The 24,105-nt window shown below is 35.4% G+C and overlaps 1 pseudogene; it reads right to left on the bottom strand.

Annotated features, from left to right (window-relative positions):
- Nucleotides 1-21,631: 21,631 nt before the first annotated feature.
- LOC111908612 (5S ribosomal RNA) lies at nt 21,632-21,749 on the bottom strand (annotated as a pseudogene).
- Between the last annotated feature and the right edge of the window lie 2,356 nt (nt 21,750-24,105).

Below are 24,105 nucleotides of genomic sequence, written 5' to 3'. Positions count from 1 at the left end.
GTTGTGGTTAGGGTAGTACGGGTTGTTGTGGGGATGAAATCCAGCCATGATATCTTCGCGAGAAATGGGGATATAAGAAATAACTAAGTAGATGTACCAATTAGATAATTATAAGACGATCTTTATCAGGTACTTCAATACATTGTTTAGTGCATACTAGTCATATGTATTTGGGACAAGATAGACCTTCGAATAAGCGATCCTAACTCCAAATCCCCAATCCAACGAGAACAGGAAGTAAAGCAAAGATCCACAGATTCTAAGTCTATGACGTCCTGGATACATATAATTTTAATGTATCCACTAAGAAATTATTGACCTATTGATAAAAATCTATTTAGTTCTCAGATAAGTAATTATAATAATACCAAATACCCCCATGGTATTTCATTGTGGTAGTGTTGGTAAGTTTTTAGACTTGTTGCCATATCACAACCATTCTTGGGCATGTGCTAATCACTCCTCGGACGGGCATAGTTGATCAGGCTATGCCACTCCCAAGACTGACCATACATCCCCAAGCTTACCTGTGATATCCAACAATCATTACTTTTGTTTTGTTCTAGAACGATGTTGACCCTAGTATGTATGCATGCATGTATACTTTTAATAAGAAACTACTTATTTCTAAAAGTATAGTTGTTTTGAAAACATAAAATCAGAGACTCTAGTCCCAATGCATTTATAGTTTGTATATCTTATGTGGTTCGATATACTGAGTTCACTATAAACAGTGCTCTGATACCAATCTGTCACACCCCCAAACCAAGGATGGCGGAAACGTCCGGGGGTGGAGGACATCATGTAGAGTATCACAACAACGAGTATAATAGTGCTCAAAGTAAATACAACCCTCATAAATATAATTGAGAAAGTTACACCAAAGTATATGTTTACATGATTCAAATCAATTACATTATGAAACAAAATGAACTGTTCGACGATTTATCGTCCCATCCTCAAAACGTGGTTGATTTCCTGTTTCACTGAATTCCTGAGAATACAAGTAGTTTTGAAAAGTGTCAACACAAAGGTTGGTGAGTTCATAAGATTTTGACAGTAAGAGTTTGAAAATCGATCTTTGTAAAGAGATGTATGTTACCAGGAAAATCCGATATTTTCCTTACAAAAGTTATGTAGTCCTAAATACCAGGACCGAAAATGAACAAATATTTGTCATACTTAAAAATATAAAGGTGGTTTTAAATTGGCATAAAACCCTTTCTGATGTGAGAAAAGTTCCGTAACGAATGATGTGTAGTCTTAAATACCAAGACCAAAAGTATACAATAAAGTATGTAATTGTGATATAAAAAGTGATTTTAAATCGACATAAAACCCTTTTTGTTTGATATGAAGGCGTACAAGTATTTTTCCATACTTAAAGTAATTTCAGTGAGCTAAATAGACCTAACTCACTAATTTAAGGTTAGAACCCGTAAATCTTATGATTGTTAATACCACATGTGAGCTATCATAACCATACTTGACATAGACGGCCTCGTAATGCGACGTTCTTCAGGCGTCGCCGTTAAATGACACTTGTCACCACAGACCTGCCGGTCTAGCTGTTGCAAGCAGCTCTGGTGTGGGTTTGTCAAACCCAATATAGATCTATACACAACTATCACGTTCTCCCTACAAGAGACTCTGGTTACAATTTACAGGACTTTTTGACTTTGTTACTTTGGAAGTAACCCGAAGGGAATGACTCACAAATTTATTCATTAACAGATTTATGTGAACTAAACGGAAAACCTTTGGTAAATAAGTTTGAGAAGTAAATGGTACATAAACTATACCTATTATAGTTTATCCAAAACGTTTGTAATGTATAAGAATTCTTTTATGAATGCTTTAATGCTATGAATCCATAAACTATGCTCATTATAGCTTAATATACGTGTTCTAAATGAATGAATAATCTTATCATGAATGACTATATTTCAGTTTATGATGATAAACTAACATGGAAACACATTCAATATTTGGAACTTATCGTTATACACTTTGCTCAACATAATACAAAGTGTTATGAAAGTTATAAGCTGTTAACAAATTTTCAACCTGTCTACACTGTTTTTGAAAATTCATAGAAAAATCATACGAAGTTGAAAACTAAATCTGTAAATTCTGAGAGTTCCCAAAATGTGTCTAGTTTACTCATAATTTTTATCATGATTTTTAATGACCTCCAACTTGGGTGAAAAAGTCCATAATCACAGACTGGTCCGGATTGGTGTTTGAAATGATAGGCAGTTTTGTAAAAATCACCATAAATTGTAGAAAAATCGTATGGAGATGTGCAAGTAGTCATTTTAAAGCTAAGAACGGGAACTACTTACACCTAAAACAGTTTTTCAAACAAAAATGTTTAAGTGGTCCAAAACAGTCCGTGAATGGAGTTGAACTTTTCTGATGAAGGCTGTTAGAAAAGTGTAGTTATGTTCTTGGTGTTTTAACTTGTATTCCCCCCCCCCCCCCCCCCCCTAAAAACTTGAGAAAACATGAAAATATGGGGGTATGAACTCACCTTAAGTGTTTTCAGTAGATGATTGTTGAAGAATGGAGGTGTTTAACTCAAGAACACTTGGAGATGCCTTGAAGATTTTTGAGAATCTAGCATCATAGTTATGGAGTTTGTATAAGTTATCAATGATTTGAGTAGAATGAAGTGTAAAAATCACAAGGAGGATGAATTACACTTACCAAGAGTGGAAGAACACTTAATGATCAGCCTTAGGATCTTGAATTAGAGAGAAAGGTTGGAGAGAAAATTGGAGTTGAATCTTTGGTGGAAATGAGAGTGATTGAAAGAAAATGAGGAGAGAGGTGGAGTGACCAGCCCTAGAACGTGGGGATGGCTTGTGAGAGGGGTAAAAAGTACAAGGAAGTGACAAGGTATGGTGGGGAGGAGTGTGGGTTAATCATGGAGTGGGTATGGGGTTGCTTGTGTCATAAAATAAGGTAAAGTCAACACTCTACCTCTTTGTACTTTACCTACTCTCTTTTGGATAAGGTTTTATCCTTAAAATATGATTAAATCATTAATTTAGGGGTCTTATATTTTAAAATAAAGTTTTGGGTGAAAATCCCATGTTAAAACAATTAAAAACGGGCTTAAAACGCGAATTTTATTGAAAACCGGGAGAAAAAGGGCTTCCCAGCGAGACCTCTCGGTCCTAGGCCGAGGTTCGGTCAGGAGAGTGCTGATTCGGAGGCGAGAGGCTGAGCCGGAAGCGAGAAGCGAAGCGAGGGTTCGGTCAGAAGGCTCGGTCCGAAGTCAGAAGCGAAGGTCAGAAGGGAAGCTTCGGTTCGGAGATGAGAGGCTAGAATGTCAGAACCGAACGAACTGTAGTGAACAGTACCTTCGGTTCGGTTAGTGAACAGTACCTTCGGTTCGGATCAGCAGCCTTCTTCATCAGGAGGGTTCGGTTCCTAAGAGGGGTTTCGGTTCCTAAGGTCCGTTTTTCGCGTAGACTTCCGTTTTTGGGCTGTTTTCGCCAAATTCGAGGGTCGGGATGCCCCGAGTGATTATAGAAAGTTGGGAGAGATTTCGAGAGAGATTCCACATACTCAGAGAGATTTAGGAGAGATTTGACATACTTGGGGAGATTTCACATACAAAGAGATATTTGGAAGAGATTTCACATTCTTAGAGAGTTTTGGGAGAGATTTGACATTCTTGGAGAGATTTCTCATTCAGAGAGAGATTGGGAGAGATTTCACATACTTAGAGAGATTTGGGAGAGATTTGACATTCTTGGAGAGATTTCTCATACAAAGAGAGATTTGGGAGAGATTTCACATACTTAGAGAGATTTGGGAGAGATTTGACATTCTTGGAGAGATTTCTCATACAAAGAGAGATTTGGGAGAGATTTCTCATACAAAGAGAGATTTGGGAGAGATTTGACATTCTTGGAGAGATTTCTCATACAAAGAGAGATTTGGGAGAGATTTCACATACTTAGAGAGATTTGGGAGAGATTTCACATTCTTGGAGAGATTTCTCATACAAAGAGAGATTTGGGAGAGATTTCACATACTTAGAGAGATTTCTGATACGAAGAGATGGAGTGAAAATGATTGAAAGAGGTTTCATTGGCGACCTTTTTGAATGTTCGGCTTCGCAATGCAGGGTCCGTAAACCCCGTTAAGCCTTGTTTAAGGATCTTGCATACTCCCGATGAGTATGCAACATTGTTTTATCGGTTTGGCTCGCCACGTACCATCGTTTTAGGTTAAGGAGATCTAGATGTACGCACTTTTCAATTTATGATCTCTCATTAGAATAGAGAGTTGTTTAGAAATTACATAACATAAACTCTAGTACTCATGGCAAATTGAGTTGATCGGTTTGACTTGTTGACTTTAGTTGACTTTGACTTGACCGAAAATTGACGGTTGTCACATATTGATCAAAGCATTGCTAAATTGCATACACTTCTATTTTGGAACTCAAGAATTCAACATTACTGATCAAAGCTTTGCTAAATTGCAAAGTCTACTTCTATTGTGGAATTCAACAATTAAACAATGCTCATCAATGCTTTGCTAAATTGCAATGGATTCCAATGTGGAACTTAAGAATTAAACAGTGCTCATCTAAGCTTTGCTAAATTGCGAAGACTACATCTATTGAGGAACTCAAGAATTAAACTATGCTCATCAAAGCTTTCTTAAATTGCATAGACTTCTAATGTGGAACTCAAGAATAAAACAATGCTCATCAAATACACTTATGTTGTGGAACTCAAGAATTAACTAATGCGACTAAAAGCTTTGCTAAATTGCAAAAACTACTTCTATTGTGGAACTCAAGAATTAAACAATGCTCATCAATGTGTTACTAAATTGCATAGACTTCTAATACGGAAACCAAGAATGAAATAATGCTAATCAAAGCTTAGCTAAATTGCATAAACTTCTATTATGGAACTCAAGCATAAAACAATGCTCATCAAACCTTTGCTAAATTATGAAGACTACTTCTGATGTGGAGGTCTAAAATTAATCAATGCTAATCAAAGCTTTGCTCACATGCATAGATTTCTAATGTGGAACTAAAGTTTGAAACAATGCTCATCAAAGCTTTGCTTAAATTGCATAGACTTTTATTATGGAACTCAAGAATTAAACATTGCTCATTAAAGATTTGCTAAATTGCGAAGACTACGTCTATTGTGGAACTCAAGAATTAAACTATCCTCATCAAAGCTTTGCTAAATTGCATAGACTTATAATGTGGAACTCAAGAATAAAACAATGCTCACCAAAGCTTTGCTTAAAATGCAAACATAACTATTGTGGAACTCAAGAATTAAACAATGCTTATCAAAGCTTTGCTAAATTCCATAGACTTCCAATGTGGAACCCAAGAATGAAAAAATCCACATCAAAGCTTTGCTAAATTGAATAGACTTCTATTGTGGAACTCATAAATCAAACAATGCTCATCAAAGCTTTGCTTAAATTACATAGACTTCTATTGCAGAACTCAAGAATTAAACGATGCTCATCAAAGCTTTGCTAAATTGCATAGATTTTTATTGTGAAATTTGTGTACTAAACAATGCTCATCAAAGCTTTGCTAAGTTACATAGACTTCTACTTTGGAACTGAGGAATTAAAAACTCCTCATCAAAGCTTTGCTTAAATTGCATAAACTTCTATTGTGGAACTCAAGAATTAAAAAATTCTCATCAAAGCTTTGTTTAAATTGCATAGAATACTATTGTGGAACTCAAGAATGAAACAATGCTCATCAAACCTTTGCAAAATTCCAAAGACTACTTCTATTGTGGAATTCTTGAATTAAACAATGCTCATCAAAGCTTTGCTAAATTGCATAGACCTCTAATGTGGAACTCAAGAAAGAAAGAATGCTCATAAAAGGTTTGCTTAAATTGCATAGAATTTTATTGTGTAACTCAAGAATTAAACAATGCTCATCAAAGTTTTGCTAAATTGCAAAGACTACTTCTATTGAGGAACTCAAGCATTAAACAATGCTCATCAAAGCTTTGCTAAATTGCATAGACTTCTAATGTGGAACTCAAGAATGAAACAATACTCATAAAAGATGTGCTTAAATTGCGTAAGCTTCTATTGTCGAAATCAAGAATTAAACAATGATCATAAAAGCTTTGCTAAATTGCGAAGACTACTTCTATTGTGGAAGTCAAGAATTAAACGATGCTCATGAAAGCTTTGCTAAATTGCATAGACTTCTAATGTACAATTCAAGAAAGAAACAATGCTCATCAAAGCTTTACTTAAATTGCATACACTTCTATTTTGGAACTCAAGAATTAAACAATGCTCATCAAAGCTCTGCTAAATTGCAAAGACTACTTCTATTGTGGAATTCAACAATTAAACAATGCCCATCAACGCTTTGCTAAATTGCATAGACCTCCAATGTGGAACTCAAGAATTAAACAATGCTCCTCTAAGCTTTGCTAAATTGCAAAGAATACATCTATTGAGGAACTCAAGAATTAAACAATGCTCATCAAAGCTTTCTTAAATTGCATAGACTTCTAATGTGGAACTCAAGAAAGAAATAATGTCATCAAAGCTTTGCTTAAATTACATACACTTATGTTGCGGAACTCTAGAATTAAACAATGCTCCTAAAAGATTTGCTAAATTGAAAAGACTATTTCTATCGTGGAACTCAAGAATTAAACAATGCTCATCAATGCTTTGCTAAATTGCATAGACTTCCAACGTGGAAACCTAGAGAGACACAATGCTCATCAAAGGTTAGCTAAATTGCATAGACTTCTATTGTGGAACTTAAGAATAAAACAATGCTCGTCAAACCTTTGCTAAATTAAGAAGAGTACTTTTGTTGTGGAACTCTAGAATTAAACACTGTTAACCAAAGCTTTGCTAAATTGCATATACTTCTAATGTGGAACTCAAGAATGAAACAATGCTCATCAAAGCTTTGCTTAAATTGCATAGACTTTTATTATGGAACTCAAGAATTAAACATTACTCATTAAAGCTTTGCTAAATTGCGAAGACTACTTCTATTGTGGAACTCAAGAATTAAACTATGCTCATTAAAGCTTTGCTAGATTGCATAGACTTCTAATGTGGAACTCAATAATAAAATAATGCTCATCAAAGCTTTGCTAAAACTACATACACTTCTATTGTGAAACTCAAGAATTAAACAATGCTCATAAAAGCTTTGCTAAATTGCAAAGACTACTTCTATTGTGGAATTGAACAATTTAACAATGCTCATCAATGCTTTGCTAAATTGCATAGACATCTAATGTGGAGCTCAGGAATTAAACAATGCTCATAACAGCTTCGCTAAATTACAGAGAATACTTCTATTGTGGACCTCAAGAATTAAACAATGCACGTAAATTATTTGCTAAATTGCATTGACTTCCAATGTGGAAACAAGGAATGAAACAATGCTCATCAAAGTTTTGCTAAATTGCATAGACTTCTATTGTGGAACACAAGAATCAAACAATGCTCATGAAAGCCTTGCTTAAATTTTATAGACTTCTATTGTGAAACTCAAGAATCAAATAATGCTTATAAAAGCTTTACTTCAGTTGAATAGACTTATATTTTGGAACTCACGAACAATACGATGTTCATCAATACTTTGCTGAATTGCATAAGCTTCTAATGTGGAACTCAAGAATGAAACAATGCTCATAAAATCTTTGCTTAAATTGTATAGACTTCTATTGTGGAACTCAAGAATAAAACAGTGCTCATCAAACCTTTGCTAAATTATGAAGACTACTTCTATTGTGGAACTCTAGAATTAAACAATGCTCATGAAAGCTTTGCTAAATTGCATAGACTTCTAATGTGGAACTCAAGAATGAAACAATGCTCATCAAAGCTTTTCTTAGATTGCATAGAATTTTATTAGGGAACACAAGAATTAAATAATGCTCATCAAAGCTTTGCTAAATTTCGAAGAATACATCTATTGTGGAACTCAAGAATTAAACTATGCTCATCAAAGCTTAGCTAAATTGCATAGACTTCTAATGTAGAACCCAAGAATACAATAATGTTGTTCAAAGCTTTGGTTAAATTTCATAAACTTCTATTATGGAAATAAAGCATTAAACAATGCTCATCAAAGCTTTGCTAAATTGCAAAGACTACTTCTATTGTGGAATTAAACAATTAAACACTGCTCATCAATGCTTTGCAAAATTGCATAGACTTCCAATGTGGAACCCAAGAATGAAAAAATGCACATCAAAGCTTTGAGAAATTGCATAGACTTCTATTGTGGAACTCATGAATCAAACAATGCTCATCAAAGCTTTGCTTAAATATCATAGACTTCTATTGTGGAACTCAAGAATTAAACGATGCTCATCAAAGCTTTCCTAGATTGCATAGATATCTATTATGCAATTTAAGTGTTAAACAATGCTCATCAAAGCCTTGCTAAGTTACATAGACTTCTACTTTGGAACTTAGGAATTAAAAAATCCTCATCAAAGCTTTGCTTAAATTGCATAAAATTCTATTGTGGAACTCAAGAATTAAAAAAATTCTCATCAAAGCGTTGTTTAAATTGCAAAGAATTATATTGTGGAACTCAAGAATGAAACAATGCTCATCAAACCTTTGCGAAAGTTCGAAGACTACTTCTATTTTGGAACTCTAGAATTAAACAATGATCATCATAGCTGTAACAATTGGTAAAAATAGGAACGATCGTACGATGCTATGTTTTGATTATTAAGCAATATGAGTATTTTATCAAGAATGGTTGAAGGAATTTAACCTCTTTTATTTAAATAAGTTATTGTGAAATATAAAACAAGTAGCTATTGATAAATTTCGTTATGATGTATGGCTACGAACCATCACCGATTTGTGAAATTAGCATATAACATCATTTGAACGCAACAACCTTAATTTTTGTATCAACATGTATCTAGTTGATAATTAAGTTGGGTTCTATGTAAAACGTGTGCTTAATAGTTGTGGAGGATCTAAATTTGACAAATATACGAACCAAAGTGACAAAACGTGTTTAACGATATGGTTAACCGGTTAAATGTCACGAAATTATACATTGGTCAATAAATTTTATATTTAAATAAATTAAAATATAAAATGAATTATTATAAGGTATAATTAGAATGTATTTAAGTGTTTTTGAATAAAAAGAATAAAACATAAACATTAAAGTTCAAATACACAAAAACTACATTGTTATTTTATACTACGTATACATGTATGTATTTGTATATATGTATTATTATCTAGTGAATGACTAGTTATGAGTCATGACTTAAAGTGATTTCATGTAAGTTTTATGATGTCTAAATCAATTAAGATAAGAGAATTGGTGGAGATAAGTGCCAACTTAACTAATAAGTGCTTAATCACTTAAGACATTTTACTAAGAATGCTTCTTAATCCCTCTTCTAATTTTCGAGATTAAGACCTTCCCTCTCCTTAACTAGAACTCCTAACTAACTAAATAACTAGTAGTTAGTTAGTTAACTAACCCTATCTTTAAGCAACCACCCAAGCAAGTGGCTAGACAAGATCACATCACTTAAACTCACATCCCATCACAAGCTAGTGTAGGTTTTGTCCCCTTATCCTCTTCCACTCTTTCCTCCTTCATATCCACGAAATTCCTCTTCATTTTACCCTCATTTTGACCAGCCAATACTCCAGGGAATTACTCTCAACCTTCATCTCATTTTCAAGCACAAGAACTTCCTTCCAAAGCCATCAAAACCATGAACTAAAGGGCTGCTGTCCCTTTTGTGTTTCAGCCACCATTTCACCCATCTACACCTTCCTTTTTGCTTGATATTTTTACCACCAAATACCCCTGGAAGTTACTTGTTATGATACTCAAAATTATTGATTCAAAACAGTGAGTAAACTACCCTTTTTCTTGCTCTTTTGCTGTGAAATTTTCGTGACAGCAACATAGCCAAAAGAGCGGTTGTTTTGGAGCATCAAACCAACAACCAAAAGTTCATCTTCAACCTTCCATTCTTAAAGTATTCACATAAGGTGAGTTCATACCCCTACAGTTTCATGTTTTCTTCAAGTTTTAAGGGGGGGAATACAAGTTAGAACACTAAACATAACTTAAATTTAAATGACAGCTTTCTACAGAAACGATGAGTCCTGTTCACGGACTGTTTTGACCATCTTAAACTTAATATCTTTCAAAACTGTACAATATGCAAATAGTTCAAGTTTATACCTTTCTAATGACTACTCGCACGCGTTCATACAATTTTTCTACAATTTATGGCGATTTTTATAAAACTGCCTGTCATTTCAGAAGTGATTTCGGACCCGTCTGTGAAGATGTTCATTTTCACACTATTTTGAGACCACTAAAAATCATAATAAAAATTAGGAACAAAGTAGATTCATTTTATAAACTCTCAGAGGTGACGGATTCAGTTTTTGACTTACGATGATTTTTCCAAGAGTTTTCTAAAAACAGGGACAGTAAAGGGTAAAATTGTCAAAAGTGGTTTATAGATTTATTAACACCTTCTAACATTTTTGAGCAATGTTTATACATTGAGGAAGTTAAAAAAATCATTTAAATATGTTTAATTACCATTTTTACAAAAGTGATAAGTACAAAAAGGTCTTTAGTATCAAACTTAAGGATTATTTCATGCAAAGTTTCTAATAAAAACGTAAGAATATGAACAACAATTACGAAACATACCAAATCATCTTTTAAAACTTATACATATATATAACCATATACATATATATGTTTTGTTTACAAACTTGTCTTCTACATCAAAAATTTCACTTTACTCGTTTTTATCAAATGAATCACTTGCGATTTATTACTACTATGTGAAAACTCTTGTCATACTTTGCATGCACTAGATTTATACAAAGTATTTAGTAATTCCAAAGTATCCTTCGTTGCTAAACCGTTTTATACATTCTAAAAACTTATGATTTATGTTTTGTCAAACATTGTGAAAAAGGATAAACTTTGCATACAAAACTATTACTTTAATACAGACTTAGTTGAGAATCCATGAGACGTGTACATCTTCAAAACTATTACTTTAATACAAACTTACTTTAATATATATATGTATGGTGGTGTGTACTTTCCTTTCTATGAACTGTTATGATACTGAATATGACGTCCTCCGCCCCCGAACGTTTCCGCCGTTCTGGTTTGGGGGTGTGACAATAGCTTTGCTAAATTGCATAGACTTCTAATGTGGAACTCAAGCATGAAACAATGCTCATCAAAGGTTTGCTTAAATTGCATATAATTTTATTGTGGAACTCAAGAATTAAACAATACTCATCAAAGCTTTGCTAAATTGCAAAGACTACTTCTATTGAGGAACTCAAGCATTAAACAATGTTCATCAATGCTTTGCTAAATTGCATAGACTTCTAATGTAGAACTCAAGAATGAAACAATGCTCATAAAAGCTTTGCTTAAATCGCATACACTTCTATTGTTGAAATAAAGAATTAAACAATGCTCATAAAAGCTTTGCTAAATTGTGAAGACTACTTCTATTGTGGAACTCAAGAATCAAATAATGCTTATAAAAGCTTCACTTAAGTTGAATAGACTTCTATTTTGGAACTCACGAATAATACGATGCTCATCAAAGCTTTGAAAAATTGCATAAACTTCTGATGTGGAACTCAAGAATGAAACAACGCTCTTCAAAGATTTGCTTAAATTGTATAGACTTCTCTTGTGGAACTCAAGAATAAAACAATGCTAATCAAACCTTTGCTAAATTATGGAGACTACTTCTATTGTGGAACTCTAGAATTAGACAATGCTCATGAAATCTTTCCTAAATTGCATAGACTACTAAAGTGGAACTCAAGAATGAAACAATGCTCATAAAAGCTTTGCTTAAATATGAAAGACTTTCACTAGGGAACACAAGAATTAAATAATGCTCATCAAAGCTTTGTTAAATTGCGAAGACTACTTCTATTGTGAAACTCAAGAATTAAAATATGCTCATCAAAGCTTTGCTAAATGGCATAGACTTCTAATGTGGAACCCAAGAATGAAACAATGCTCATCAAAGCTTTGTTTAAATTTCGTACACTTCTATTATGGAACTAAAGCATTAAACAGTGCTCATCAAAGATTTGCTAAATTGCAAAAACTACTTCTATTGTGGAATTAAATACTTAAACAATGCTTTGTTAAATTACATTGACTTCCAATGTGGAACCCAAGAATGAAACAATGCACATCAAAGCATTGCAAAATTCCATAAACTTCTATTGTGGAACTCATGAATCAAACAATGCTCATCAAAGCTTTGCTTAAATTGCATAGACTTCTATTGTCGAACTCAAGAATTAAACGATGCTCATCAAAGCTTTGCTAAATTGCATAGACTTCTATTGTGGAATTCAAGTATTAAACAATGCTCATCAAAGCTTTGCTAAGTTACTTTGGAACTCTGGAATTAATAAATCCTCATCAAAGCTTTGCTTAAATTACATAAAATTCTATTGTGGAACTCAAGAATTAATAATTCTATTGTGGAACTCAAGAATTAAAAATTCTCATCAAAGCTTTGTTTAAATTGCATAAAATTCTATTGTGGAACTGAAGAATGAAACAATGCTCATTAAAGCTTTGCTTAAAGTGTATAAACTTCTATTGTGAAACTCAAAAATAGAACAATGCTCATCAAACCTTTGGGAAATTACGAAGACTACTTCTATTATGGAACTCTAAAATTAAACAATGCTCATCAAAGCTTTACTAAATTGCATAGACTTCTAATGTGGGACTCAAGAATGAAACAATGATCATCAAAGGTTTGCATAAATTGCATAGAACTTTATTGTGGAACTCAAGAATTAAACAATGCTCATCAAAGCTTTGCTAAATTGCAAAGACTACTTCTATTGTGGAACTCAAGCATTAAACTATGCTCATCAAAGCTTTGCTTAAATTGTATCGACTTCTATTGTGTAACTCAAGAATAAAACAATGCTCATCAAACATTTGCAAAATTACGAAGACTACTTTTATTGTGGAACTCTAAAGTTAAACAATGCTCATCATAGCTTCTGTTATAATGCATAGACTTCTAATGTGGAACTTAAGAATGAATCAATGCTCATCAAAGCTTTGCTTAAATTGCATAGACTTTTATTATGGAACTCAAGAATTAAACATTTCTCATTAAAGCTTTGCTAAATTACGAAGACTACTTCTATTATGGAACTCAAGAATTAAACTATGTTCATCAAAGCTTTGCTAAATTTCATAGAGTTCTAATGTGGAACTCAAGAATAAAAGAATTCTCATCATAGCTTTGCTTAAATTGTATACACTTCTACTATGGAACTGAAGAATTAAACAATGCTCATCAAAGCTTTGCTAAATTGCAAAGACTACTTCTATTGTGGAATTCAACAATTTAACAATGCTCATCAGTGCTTTGCTAAATTCCACTGACATCTAATATGGAACTCAAGAATTAAACAATGCACATAAAAGCTTTGCTAAATTGCAAATACTACTTCTATTATGGAACTCAAGAATTCAACAATGCTCATCAATGTTTTGCTAAATTGCATAGACTTCCAATGTGGAAACAAGGAATGAAACAATGCTCATCAAAGTTTTGCTAAATTGCATAGACTTCTATTGTGGAACACAAGAATCAAACAATGCTCATGAAAGCTTTACTTAAATTGTATAGACTTCTATTGTGAAACTCAAGTATCAAATAATGCTTATAAAAGCTTTATTTAAGTTGAATACACTTCTAATTTGGAACTGACGAATAATACAATGCTAATCAAAGCTTTGCTGAATTGCATAAACTTCTAATGTGGAACTCAATAATGAAACAATGCTCATCAACGCTTTGCTTAAATTGTATAGACTTCTATTGTGGAACTCAAGAATGAAACAATGCTCATCAAAGCTTTGCTTTAATTTCATAAAATTTTATTAGGAAAAATAAGAATTAAATAATGTTCATCAAAACTTTGCTAAATTGCAAAGAATACTTCTATTACGGAACTCAAAAATTAAACAATGCTCATCAATGCTTTGCTAAATTGCATAGACTTCCAATGTAGAACCCAAGAATGAAAAAAATAGACATCAAAGACTTGCTAAATTGCATAGACTTCTATTGTGGAACTCAAGAATTAAACGATACTCATCAAAGCTTTGCTAAATTGCATAGATTTCTATTGTGGAATTCAAGTGTTAAACAATGTTCATCAAAGCTTTGTTGTCACACCCCAAGACCAAGAACCGCGGAAACGTTCTGTGGCGGAGGACGTCAAGTAAAGTATCACAACAATGCAAAGTAGTAAACAAGCAACAACATCATCCATTGCATTAATAGTATAATTTTAATTACAAGTGTGTTGTTTCATAGTATACAAACAACATAATGAATAATCAAAATAAAAGACGAGTCTGGACTGCTCCGTCTTCACAAAACCTGGTCGTCGTACCTGTCTATTTGTGACCTGAGAATACAAGTTATTTTGAAAGCGAGTATCAGCCAAAAAGCTGGTGAATTCATAAGTATTAATGTGTCTTTGATTTGTAAAACTTGCAATGAAAGACTTGAAATTGTTTTGAAAGAAAGTCTGTATAAGTATGAAAATGTTTGTAATTAGTTGAAAACGTTTGAAAAACCCTAGAAATTCCTATGATTTCTATTAGTATAAAGGAAATCTTCTACCAAGACCTAACTGTTTTGAAAGTGGTCTTCTACCAAGACCTAACTGTTTTGAAGTAGTCTTCTACTAAGACCCGACTGTTTTTAAAAACCCTAGAAATCCCTATGATTCCTTTTGTAATTGTCGTAAGTACTGTAGTATTTATTATAATGGACTACTTTTGTACTATTTTGCCTTAATTTAGGGTTAAGGCATAATGTGATGGCTAGATCCTAGGCTAGACGCTCCCCTGTCAAAGAGATTTTGGGACCCACACGCGACCCCTGCATGATTGCAATCCGCGAACATCCACATTACTATGATCATGTATACCCAATATAACTATCACAATGCGTTAGTGATTCATTGGTATAGTTAGATCCTGAAATCGTTCCATGCTATAGCACCTAGTTGTGTATGTTCTATTATTGTATATGTAAACATACTCATGTAAGCATATCTATGTAAATGTACTCATGTAGCGTATCTATGTGAATGTACTCATGTAAGCGTTTTCATGTAAACGCACTCATGTAAGCGTATTCATGTAAGCGTATCTATGTAAACGTATATATGTAAACATAATCATATAAGCGTATCTATGTAAACGTATATATGTAAAAGTAATCATGTAAGTGTATTCATGTAAGTGTATCTATGTAAACATATATGTAAGCGTATTTATGTAAGTGTATCTATGTAAACGTATATATGTAAGCGTAATCATGTAAGCGTATTCATGTAAGCGTATCTATGTAAACGTATATATATGTAAGCGTAATCATGTAAGCGTATCTATGTATTAGTATAGACTCATGAATGAACTGACTCTTGTGTGATTCCTTATACTTGGAATGGTAAGTAGTATCTTCTAACTATACCTATAATAGTTAGTAATAATGTACGTGTATAACCGAAAGTATGCCTTTGCTACCCAAAGGTACTGAACTAATTGAGGAAATTTTTATGTCTATATATGTATACATGGTATATAACTAATATTTAGACGACATTCGGACGACTAACCTATTGTCACACCCCAAAACCGGAACGGCGGAAACGTTCTGGGTGGATGACGTCATGTCAAGTATCACAACATATGCAGTATAGTAATCAAAGTACAACAACCATTGCATTAATAGTAATAGTTTTACATAAGTTACAATTCATAGCAACATCAAAGTAATACAAGTAATAATATAGGTGCAGCTTGGTACTAGGGTGACCTCGCCAAAAGCTCCTGGGATGTACATGTCTATCGCTGACCTGAGAATACAAGTTATTTTGAAAGCGAGTATCAGCATTTTTATAAATGCTGGTGAGTTCATAAGTATTTAGTGTCATTTGTGTAAGTAAGCATTTTATTCAAAATAACTTTATAAAAAGTAGTAGTTTAGGTTCTACGGTGTATTAGCATCCTTTCCAGAAAATCCTATATTTTCTAATTAAAAGCAGTCTTCTACCAAGACTCGACAGTGTCATGTTTTAAAGAGAATTTTCCTTGAAATACTATCATTCCCAAATACGGTATTTGACTTTAAAGAAAGTAGGAGAATATCGCTAGTAAAATACTAGGGGAAAATAACATATGCCTCAGCAGAAAACATTGCTGACTAAGGCAAAAGAAATCATAGACTCCAAGAGAGTATCGAATGAATGATACGCCTGACTCAGTCTAATAAAAGGAAACACAGACCCCAGACGGTATCAAATGTACGATACGGCTAGCAAGGTCTAAAACAAAGAAACATAGACCCCAGACAGTATCAAATGAACGATACAACTAGCAAGGTCTAAAACAAAGAAACACGGACCCCAGATAGTATCAAATGAACGATACAGCTAGCAAGGTCTAAAACAAAGAAACACAGACCCCAAACAGTATCAAATGAACGATACAGCTAGTAAGGTCTAAAACAAAGAGTGATCCTAAGAGTGTTGTTTCATAAATGCAGTGTTAATTCTCGTTACCTTAAGGCCATGAATTATAAGGTAAACCTGGAGATACTCGTAACCATACTGATTGACACTAGAGTACTTGACGCCCTGCAAGCGTCGGAAGAAATATGACATTTGTCACCCCTTGGCTTGGTAGGTCGTGGACTGTAGCTAGCAGTCAGGGTGAGGGAGTGTTAATCCCGTATAGATCTATACACATAATGCCCACTCTCCCTACAGGAGACTCTGGTTACCAACTCGACAACGGGGAGATCCGTGTCTTGAAGATGCATCTCGTATTCTGAATTCTGTTAGAGGTGCTGAAGAAATGATATAGACTCGCGTATGAACTGACTCTTGTGGAATTCTCGTACTAGAAAGAGTAAATAGAGGCTCCTTACTATTCCTGTAATAGTTACTAGTGTCTCTGATCTATGAATGATGAATGGAAGGATGCCCTTGCTACCCAAGGGATTGAACTGGCCGATGTAAACCTTTATGTCTATACGTGTATACATGATATATAACTAATGTTTAAACGACCTTCGGACGGATATCCGATACCCACCAGACCACATCCCAACGAGGAAAAGGAAATAGGGTGAACTAGCCTTCCTAAGTCCTTTAAACATTATTTATATAACTATACAAGTACAGGCATGCATTTAACGAAGTAGAAGCATAAAAGCATAGAAGAAAACTTTGACGAAAACTTTGGAAAACCTTTACACTTAAGAAAATTGTGACTTGTTATCCTTTTGTAAAATAAGCTTGAAGACCTTTGGAAATCCTTTGAAAACCTTTCATAAACAAGTTTCGACTGTAATTTTGATAAAACAATATAAGTAAAGAAAACCTTTGTTTAAAATACTGTTGTAACTGGTTTTAAAGTAAAACATACAACACGAGAGATAATTTTGAGAGAAGATTTAAACAAGTAAAGACGTTTTGGAAAAACATCTATAGTATTATACTTGGTAAAACAGCTGAAAGTGTAATAAATCCTTGTGCATGCGGGTGATTAATCACATATGATTGATATTATAACTAGCATGTTTTAACTTGTATTCCCCCCCCCCCCCATAAAAGCATGTAAAAACATTTAAATGGTTAATTCAGGGGTATGAACTCACCTGATGTAAGTGGATCGGGCGGAGGTGCCGGTTGGGTTCTCGGTGTCAAGTGAAGACATGAATACACTTAGTGACCTATTAACATATGATTACATATGTTTACATACAATTAGTAATTATAATACTAATTAAACATGTAAACGCATCCTAATGTGCGGAAAACACTTTGGTCAAGTGCTAGGGGGGCTATTAGGTTGCAAATAAGGGAGTGTATGGCCTAGATAGGGAGTTTACTCTTCAAGAGTAAACTCTTTATAGAGTTTACGGCCCTAAGACCATATCTCCATGATTTTACGGCCGCAAACTCATGGGTGGTGCATTCTTTGATGCTTCAAGGTCTTATCTCACTCATAGAATCATGCTAGAGTCGAATCAAGGGCTAAGAAAGTGATTGGGGCTCAAAATGGACACAATAGGGAGTTTACGGTTCATTGACCACTCCTTGAGGAGTTTATGGCTGTAAACACATGATTTTAATGTCATAAACTCATGTTTTCCCCTTTCTTTTGTTGTTTGGTGGTTCTAGACTATGTAGGCAAGGTTCTAGTCACTTATATGAGCATAGGAAGGTGTTAAAGGCACTTAAACACCTTAGAAAAGGTGTTTACGGTCTATGAAGGTGTTCTTGGGGAGTTTACTACCTTAAACACATGAGTTTATGGCAGTAAACTCATGTTAGTCCATGAATCATATGTTTTGGTGGTTGTAGGTTAAGCATACAAAGTTCTAGGTCCAATTCTAAGCCATATAAAGTGTTAAGGGCACTTTAACACCCTTTGGGGGTGTTTATGGTCTAAGAAAGGGTGTTTACGGTCCAAGAACCTTCTTGCGCCGTAAACTCAAGTGTGACTTATTTTTGTATGCTTTGGTGCATCTCAAGAAGGAATATAAGGTTCTATGCACTCAAGGAAGTTCATAGAAGCTTTTGGAGGTGTTTAAGGGGTAGTTTAACACCCAAAAAGGTGTTTATGGTCCTTGAAGATGGTTTTACGGTCTAAGAATGTTCTTAGACTGTAAAATCATGTTTACTCCCCATTTGTTACGATTTTGGTGTTCTAAGTCCTTTCGTGCAAGCCCCTAAGTCATTGCTAAGCATTAGAAGTGGTTTGGAGGGGTTTTTGGGAACCAAAACCCTCTTTCAAGGTGTTTACGGTTTTGGTATGCTCCCAAGACCGTAAACTCTTGTTCTTGGGGTTTTTGGATGTTTAAGCCACGAATTTGCAAGCTAGATGAGATAAACAATAAGCTAGGAAGGTTAACTTACCGATTTGAAGCTCGAATGGGCGATTTTTGACCAAAACCCGATTTATAGAGAGAGAAAGTGTCTAAGGTGGGGATGAAACCTACTCAACCCTTATATAGGGTGGAGTTTATGGCCTGGTTGGGGGTTCACCCGACACCAACCGCGAACGTGGTTTTTCACGACTACCGTTAAACACGGCAAATTTTAAAATTATACCTCCTTAATTTTGGTTCGCTTGACGAATATTATTTAAAATATTCCGACGGGTGAAAATTCGGTCAAAAATATTTTTGGGATAAACTTGGCTAATTTATGACGTGCTTAATTTCGACGTTAAAACTAACAGAAATTTTTGGGTTGTCACACCTTTACCCTAAAGCCACGTCCCAACGAGGAAAAGGAAATAAAGTGAACTAGCCTTCCTAAGTCCTTTAAACATTACTTATATAACTATACATATATGGGCATGCATTCGACAGTATACAAGCATAAAAGAAGTTTTGTAAAACCTTTGAAAAGTTTAATACTAAGAAACGATGACTTGATGTCAGTTTGTAAAACGATTTGAAAGTATTTTGTTTGATAAGACAGTTTAAGTATAAGGAAAACCTTTGCTTGAAAACAAATTTGTAACAGATTTTGAAAGGAAACTTACAGTACATAAGACAGTTTGATAAAGAGTTTTAAACATGTAAAAACGTTTAAGAAAGTCATTTGAAGAAATATGTTTGGTAAAACAGTTAGCGTATAGTAAATCCATTTGCAGGCTAGTTATTAATCACATGTGATTAATATAATAACTAAACATGATTCAACTTGTATTCCCCCCCATAAAGCATTTATAAACATTTAAAAACATTTACAAGGTTAATTAAGGGGTATGAACTCACCTGCAGTGAGTGGTTTGTTCGAAAGTGTCGGACAAGGTGCTAGGTGTCAAGTGAGGACTTGAACACACACAATGGTCCTAGTTATCATATAATAAACATATATGTAATCAAATTAGTCAATTAATAACTAATTAATCAAGTTAAGACACCCTAGGTCCTAGAAACACTTTGATTCAAGTGCTATAGGCACCAAAGGGTTGCACCTAAGGGTTGTATGACATGGCATTGGAGTTTATGGCCCATGAACCACCCCTTTATGGAGTTTACGGCCCATGACCAATTACCCATGAGTTTAGGGCCGTAAACTTATGGTACTAAGTGCCAAATTGTGTTTTGAGGTCTTACAAGTCATGATTGGACATCAAATGATCAAGTCCAAGCCTTAGGAAAGCATTAGGGGAATAATATGACCACCTTGTGGAATTTACGGCCAAATGACCATATTCTTATGTGTTCACGGCTGTAAAATCTCTTTGGGGCATGTTTCGATTGTTGTTTAAGGTCTCAAAAACTTCTAGGAAGGTTCAAGGTTGGCATCCATGGCTTAGGAAGGGACTAATGTCCATTTTACCACTAAAAAAGGGGTTTACGGCTCAAGAACATCCTTGGCCGTAAACTCCTTTATTCTTGTGTTATTTGATGATTTTCAAGTGTTATCAAGTTCATATTAAGCACCCAAGAAGCTAGGGCAAGTGTACTTACAAGATAGAAGCTTGATTTGGGGTTTAAGGTCCAAGAACACTAATGTGTGTTCATGGTGTTTTGAAGATCTAAGTAAAACACAAAATTGAATGGATGAAATGATGTATAAACACTAGGTGTTATGTGATAACAACAAATCAAGTCGAGTAACACTTACATTTTCGGGAGATCGGGTGAAAGACGGGATGATAGTTGAGAGAGAATAGAGGGTGTTCTTGAGAATGGAAGTGAAAAGTGAGGAGTTTGGGGAGTAAAATCATGCCTAAGGCATGAGCTCACGGCCATTAGGGAGTTTACAACCCAAACTCTAAAAGTTTGGCCGTGAACTCCTTATTAAGGTGGTATGTGCGGTTTTTCAACTCCAAGACTCGAGACAGTACTTCCTTTCATCCGTTCGTTTGAAGAATAAATACTAAAAACACTCAAACAAACTTTAAATTGGCTAACAATTATTAGGAATGTAATTGACTTTTAATTTAAGTGCTTGACTTTAAAGTTTGAACCAATGAAAATTCCGGGTTGTCACATCATCCCTCCCTCGTTAAAGGGAATTTCGTCCCAAAATTAAAGTCTAAGCAAATAAAGTAGTTACAGATAACTAAGCGAATAGATGAGTATATTTCAATTTCATTTGATCCTCGCACTCCCATGTGAATTTCAGTCCTCGCTTGGCGTTCCAACGAACCTTCACAATCGGGATGCGGCTTTACTTCGTCTGCTTGACCTCACGGTCCATGATCTCTACAGGTTCGATCTTCCACGAAGGCGAGGATCTCATTGATCTCGATCTCGCCGAGTGGGATTAAGAGATTCCTGACGGAAAGGTATGTTTTCAAGCTCGAGACGTGAAGGGTAAAATGTACGTTACTGAGTTCATGGTGTAGGTTGGGTTTGTGAGTTACATGGCCGATTCGGGCAAGAATCCCGAAGGTCCTAACTATCTTGGATTTAGCTTACTACGCTTTCCGAAGCGTATCAATCCTTTCCAGTGTGAGGCCTCCAAAAGGATTTGGCCTCTCACTTGGATTTCCCAGGGGGTCACCCATCCTAGTACTACTCTCGCCCAAGCACGCTTAGCTATGGATTTCTGATGGGATCAGGTGCATTAGTGCTGGTATGATCGCACCCGCTGAAGTATGTCTTCTTGAAGAATAAGACTGGAGCTCTCAAAGGTGAGGAGCTTGGTTTTCTCATTCTTTTGTTGAGTAGTCGTTAAGTTGTCCAGACGGTTCTCGTGTCTCCGTTGGTGTGTGACCGTAGGGCGGTCAGGTTACAGGAGTCGTATTAGGTTCTAAGTTCGTTCGCATGACGATGCGAGCACTCGTAATCTTGGGCAGTCTCCGTCCTGAAGTTCATACATGGTTCATCAATCGTAGTCTCGTGTATACAAGTCGTATATAATTAAGATTGAAAAGGTAGTCGAATAAATGATTCTTCTTTAACCTCACATCCCAACGACGAAAAGAAGTTAAAGTGGAATCATCAATTCTAAACCTGTAGAATCTTGATTATATACCACCCCTATGTATACATTCTTCAACGATAGATCCACCATATGGGTCTTTGGATTGAACTTGACGTACTATACGAGTGGTACTTCGGGGAGGTTTGCTGAGGTTTCTTCGGAAAGGATAAGAAACATGAGGTACTCTATGAATGAGCACTTTGGTGTTATGGAATGACGGCTTCGCTAGAAAGACAATTCCGAAGAAAGAGATGTGCGCACAAAACTAGTATTGTGCGAATCGAATTGAATCTAGTGGTATAATAATATCGGACATACTTGAAAGTAAAGACACTAGATTTGAACATAAGGCGTTACAGACAAAACACAACAGTGCAACTTTTAGCAGAGTTATAGTACTTTAGAGTAACTATAGGAATGCTGCTGCGAACAAGGTATACTATAAAAGGAAAGTATACGCAACATGAGCGTCCCTTTACTGACGGGATCTTGCAAAAGATAAGACGCGAGTTGCACTAATTTAAAACGGTTTATAAGTCTGTTATAACGAAACGCCTTAATTACATTACCGTGGGTCCGGAGTAGTTTCTCCTGCGGCAGTGATCCTTAGCATTTCCCCGTCTACGTCGGAGTTCTTTGTTATTGGACCATCCTTCTTGAAGTGCCTTATCTCACCGCATTGGTGACATATCGGGCTAGTACTAGCATCGGTGGTGGAAACGAGGTGTCATGTGGACGTGGGTGCTTTTGTTGTTCTCCCTTTTTGGGCAATTTCTTTTATAGTGTCCAGTCTCACCAAAATAATAGCAACCCTGGCTGTCTCTAGTGGTGGTGGTTCCACAGAAACAGGCAATGTGTCCCAGTCTGTTGCAATTGATATATTGCAATACCCGGCAGGCTCCATTATGATGATAGCTACACTTGCTACACTTTGGGAGCTTCCCCTCATATTGCTTGTGTCCCTTTTGGGCTTGACGCTTCCGTTTCTTGAACTATGAGTTGTGGCTTCGCGAGCCTGCGACTGTTATCGTTTGTTGGCTTACTGGATTGATACTACGATCGGGATTTTCAACCCATTCGTCAGCATTGCTTGCGTTGATAGCGTTACAGTTTGCAAGGACAGCTGTCATGGCAGCCATCACAACAGCTGTAACTGCGGCTTGGAAAGTAGCGGTGTCCATAGGAAAGGCAGGGGTTTCGTTGTTCGGTTGACTGTTTCTGAACGACAACATGATTCTATAACACAAAAGATAAGGATTTTATGAGCAATTTTGGGTTGACCCTAGATGTACTTCGATCGCTCAAGTAAAGAGTAAAAGTATGTTCTCGAAAGTTTGAGCTACATCCCTATGATGCAGTCCTAGTACGGATTGGAAGTATGTTCATGAAGGTTTGACCTACATCCCTATGATGCAGTCCTAGTAAAGAGTGGAAGTATGTTCGTAGAATGGTCTTAAGATGCTTAGCGTTTAAAACAGGGTACCATCGGTTGGTAAATAACATGATCCAACCCTTGAAAAAGAATTGGGAATGATCCCTGAGCTAAATTTCCCTAGTTCAATAACTCGAATAGGGTGGGCTTCAAATAGACTCCCATGATAGCACGATGAATGTATTTGAATAAAGAATAACACAGAAGTTAGCCGACTGTCAATATCTTTGATATTCATGATGTAATAAGTTCGGGAAAAATTGACCTTGTGGAAGGTCTTACATCATATCTAGAGTAGAAAGGTTTTGGCCGCATAAAGGCCTAACTAAAGGTACCTACAGTACAAGGCAGTTTCATAGAAAAAAATGCCACATAGGACATAGATAGGAAAAAAACGATTCCTTTCAACAGGGTAAGAAAGTAAGGCATCTGCTACTGGTGACGGTCATCCCTCTGGTGAACCCTTAGTTCATCCAGTTGACGTTCCACATCAAGCAGGTGTCTTTCGTACACCCTCTGGCGTACTCGGAGTTCTATGACTTCGGCTCGTGATTCAGCCAGTGCTTGAAGAAGGGTTTCATGGTCTC

The sequence above is a fragment of the Lactuca sativa genome, chromosome 8 (assembly GCF_002870075.4).
Source record: "Lactuca sativa cultivar Salinas chromosome 8, Lsat_Salinas_v11, whole genome shotgun sequence".
In the NCBI taxonomy this organism is placed as follows: Eukaryota; Viridiplantae; Streptophyta; class Magnoliopsida; order Asterales; family Asteraceae; genus Lactuca; species Lactuca sativa.
This window is presented reverse-complemented; position numbering and strand designations above follow the sequence as displayed.